Source organism: Gossypium hirsutum, chromosome D11 (genome assembly GCF_007990345.1).
Source record: "Gossypium hirsutum isolate 1008001.06 chromosome D11, Gossypium_hirsutum_v2.1, whole genome shotgun sequence".
In the NCBI taxonomy this organism is placed as follows: domain Eukaryota; kingdom Viridiplantae; phylum Streptophyta; class Magnoliopsida; order Malvales; family Malvaceae; genus Gossypium; species Gossypium hirsutum.
The window spans coordinates 42511160-42515448 of NC_053447.1; the positions used below are offsets into that span (position 1 = coordinate 42511160).

General features: G+C 33.0%; 1 non-coding gene across 1 annotated transcript; it reads right to left on the reverse strand.

Annotated features, from left to right (window-relative positions):
* Positions 1-2501: 2501 nt before the first annotated feature.
* Positions 2502-2607, reverse strand: LOC121223898 (small nucleolar RNA R71). Its single transcript, XR_005921364.1, has one exon. It is a non-coding gene; the product is annotated as a small nucleolar RNA R71 (small nucleolar RNA).
* Between the last annotated feature and the right edge of the window lie 1682 nt (positions 2608-4289).

Consider the following 4289-nt stretch of genomic DNA (forward strand, 5'->3'; position numbering starts at 1 on the left):
TGACCGAATGCACATATACTCATAAGCACACATTACTCTCACTTTTAATATCACATATACATCATTTAGCCGAATATGAGTATCCATATAAATACATATAATTCACTTTATATCATGTATAATTTATATCACCATTTCAAATACCAAGCTTACCTTATTTTTATTAACATTGAACTTAACACTTACTTGACCTTTTCAGCTCAATTTCACAATCAATCATAACTTGATAATGCTTGCTGAACCATTCGAAACTGAATAGAATACTCGAATAATCATATTTATCGTACAATGCCAATGTCCCACACGTGGTTTTACTTGTAGTCACGCAGCGATGCCGCTGTCCCATACAGGGTCTTACTCGCAATTACAAATTGATGCCGCTATCCCACACAGGGTCTTACACAATCACAATTATCAAAATTCCTTTGGTTCACTCAGGACTTTCGTACGTTGTATTTCGATCGAATCAAACTTATACCTATTATTTCCATATACATATACATTTAGCTATCTCATATTTATATACACATAAATTCAATTCAACATTTCAGATTCACAATTATTTAAAGTTAACAACATTTATGTGCTTATAGACTTACCTCCGACGAAGCCGGACGAATCGGGATGACTATTTCACAACTTTAGATTTCCCAGGATCCAATTTCAATTTCCTTTTTTCTTGATCTAAATTAGTATAATTTAAACTTATTTAATCACATACTCCATCAAATTCATCCATAAACACATAAATGGCAAAATTACACTTTTACCCCTAACATTTCACATTTTTTACAAATTAGTCCCTATTTCACAAAATACAAAATAAACAAAATTTTATTACACAATAGCTTGGCCAAATATTCACTAAGCTCATATAAGTCCATGCATTTCATTTATTTCACATTTTAGTCCCTCAATTTATTATTTTTGTAATTTAGCGCTAATTACTCAAAATAATCAAAAATTCATATACAACATATGTTTATCTATCTCATTTCTTTTATTTTCTAACATCAACAACAAAAGTCACAAGCTTTCAACAATGGCAAAAACACAAAATCATCAACAAATTCAAAAATTCAGGCATGGGTCGAGTAGTATTCGAAGAAACAATCTCAAAAACGTAAAAATTAACAAAAATCGAGCTAAACACATACCTAAATTCAAGCTTTAAAGTGTTGAAACCTTAAAACTTTTATTTCTCCTTTTCTTTAGCTATATTCGATCAATAAAAAAAATAAAGATGAACTAATGCATGTTGTTTTTTATATTTTAATAATATTTTTAATATATTTACAAATTTATCCTTTATTATTTAATGTAAAATCAATATAAAATAAAGCCATATCGGTCCAATTCTTTTAACTATGGAATAATTTCCTTTTAAGGACCCCACACTATAAAGACAATAGAAAATTAACATTTTAATAAATAGTTAGCAACTTTCATAACTTACGCAATTAAGTCCTTTCAATAAATCGGGCATTCAAACGATAAAATTTCAAACTAAAAATTTAGCACACACAAATTCACACAGTATAAACACCAAAAATAATTTTAAAATATTTTTCTGACTCGTATTCGTGGTCCCAAAACCACAATTCTAAATAGGGTCAAAATCGGGCTGTTACAACTCACCTACTTTGTTTTAAAACTATATTACAGCTTGACTCGTATACTTGCGGATACCGCATTGTCATTCTATATTTTATTACAGTATTCACACTTTGGACGTTAGTACATCCGGAGGTAGTCAAGTTGTTGGCTCCATTTCCAGGGAGGCAACGTCATTTGTTTAGTTTTAATTTTTTCATGTAAAAGAATAGTTAGGAAAATTTTAGGTAAAAGATATGATTTTATTTTATTTTACCTACTAATCCTTTCTTTCTGGGTTTAGTGTATGACTCACAGTAGGGGTAAGGCTATTGTAGTAACCACAGGTCCAGAAAATAATCTAAAGAAATCGCCTATAGCAATAGCAAGAGCAATAACAACAACAAATGCAAGATCCACGACTACTTATTATAGGTAACGTACCACGTGAAAATCCACTATTTGGCGACGCTGATGATAATTCCCTAGGAAACCCACTAGCACGACAGCTTCCCACAAATGTATAGATGGCTCAAAACGAGAGAACTTTAAAGGATTATGCATTACCAAGTCTTGACTTGTTTGAAAAAAGTATAGCAAGGATGGTGGTTACAACTAATAATTTCAAGATAAAATCAACGATGATTCAGATGATTCAAAATAATCTGCAATTTAGGGGCACTATGAAAAAGGACCCTAATAAAAATTTAGAGTGGTTTCTTTAACTCTATGATACTTTTAAATATAATTGGGTCACTAATGACGCTATTCGTCTTCAATATTCTCCTTCTCCTTGATTGATAATGCCTTTTCTTGGTTAGACTCGCAGGCACTAGGCTCTATCACAACATAGGATAAACTCGATGGAAATTTCTTATAGAAGTTCTTCTCGATTAGCAAAGTAGTTCAACTAAGATGAGAGATTTTTGTCTTTAGACAAATTGGGGGAGAAAGTTTTTATAAGGAGTGGGAATGTTTCAAGATGTTAATTCACAAATGTCCGCAGCACAAATTTCTTGAGTGGATGCGACTGTAGGTATTGTATAATGGGTTGGACGTGAATGCATGATCTAGACTAGACGGAGCTACATGAGGAGCCTTTATGAATAGAATGTACGAGGATGCAAATTAAATTATTGAAAACATGGCATTAAACTCCTGTTAGTGGCCAATTAAACAATTCACATATGGCCAGAAACCCACCACTGTAAAAGCTATCCAAGTGGATGACAAGTCTCAATGGTTGATGGATAGACTAAACCATATTGAATCTACTTCTACACCATCTATGTATGGGGGAGACAAACCACTCTTCCACTATATCAACAATCCTACTGAGGATGTAAATTAAATCAAGAATAGGGGTGGGAACCCTTATTCGAATACATATAATCCCGACTAGAGATATCACCCGAATCTGAGATGGAGAGGGAACCAAAGAGACCCCATGATAGGGCTAGCCCAAGTGACCATACTGCATGAGGTCAATGTCATGATAGAATTGAGGGAGAGATGCAGTCAATGAGGATAAATATCAAATAGGTGTAGTTTGAGTGTACCAACTCCACAAGAAAATTGACTAGACTCAAGATCAAATGAGCCAATTGATGAAAATGATGGACAACATCAAAAAACAAATTGGCATAGGTACTCCTAGCAATACAGAAGACAATCTGTGGAGGGAAGGTAATAAGCATGTGAAGGCGATAGCACTTTGATCGGGTAAAGTACTGAGTAGCCCAAAAAACCATACTCCAGAGGTAGTTATAGAGAATACTGATGATCCTCAAGAGGAACCCCTAAAAGCTGAAGAAGAACCAAGGCTAGAAGAGGTAAAAACATCTTCGACTAAACCAAAAAAAGAAACACCTAAAGATGTCGAAATCACAAAAATCCTATTCCTTTCAAGACTTGAAGAAAAAGATGAATTTGTAAGTTTTTTTAACGTATTTAAAACACTCAATTTTAATATACCTTTAATTGAATTAATTGAGAAGGTTCCAAAGTACACTAAGTTTTTAAAAGAAATGATGACGAGGCATAAGAAAATTAAGGTAGGCAAACAAGTTAACTTAAGTGCTTCTTGTAGTGTGATTATTTCAAGACATGTGCCTCAAAAATTAAAAGACCCGAGGAGTTTTACTATTCCCATAAAGATAGGGAGTATTCATTTTAATATAGCTCTATGTGATTTAGGACCTAGTATTAATTTGATAACTATCAAATTTGGAAAAACTCAGGTTAGAGGATCTTCAAACTACTCAAATAACATTATACTTGGCTAACATGTCTTCAGTATATCTGGAAGGGGTATTGGAAGTTATTTTAGTCAAAATGTGAAGTTTCAATATCCCTTAGATTTTTTGGTGCTTGATGTCGAAGAAGATCGAGAGATATCGATCTTGTTAAGAAAACCCTTTTTGGCTACTTCTAAGTCTACCATTGATTTAGAAAAGAACGAATTAACCATGAAAATCAATGGTGAGATAGAAATATTTAAATGCTTCCTTCAATTTAGTGAAGAGGAAAGTCAGAAAAAGTTAGGAGAATAGTGTAAAAAAGTATCTATTTCTAAGGTTCTTGCATTAAGGGACACATTTCCTCTTATACACACAAATAGAATAAACATGCTTAAGGAAAGGAACAAGTGAGCACATGTGGAATGGCACGATGGGCGATGGACAATTTGACCACAT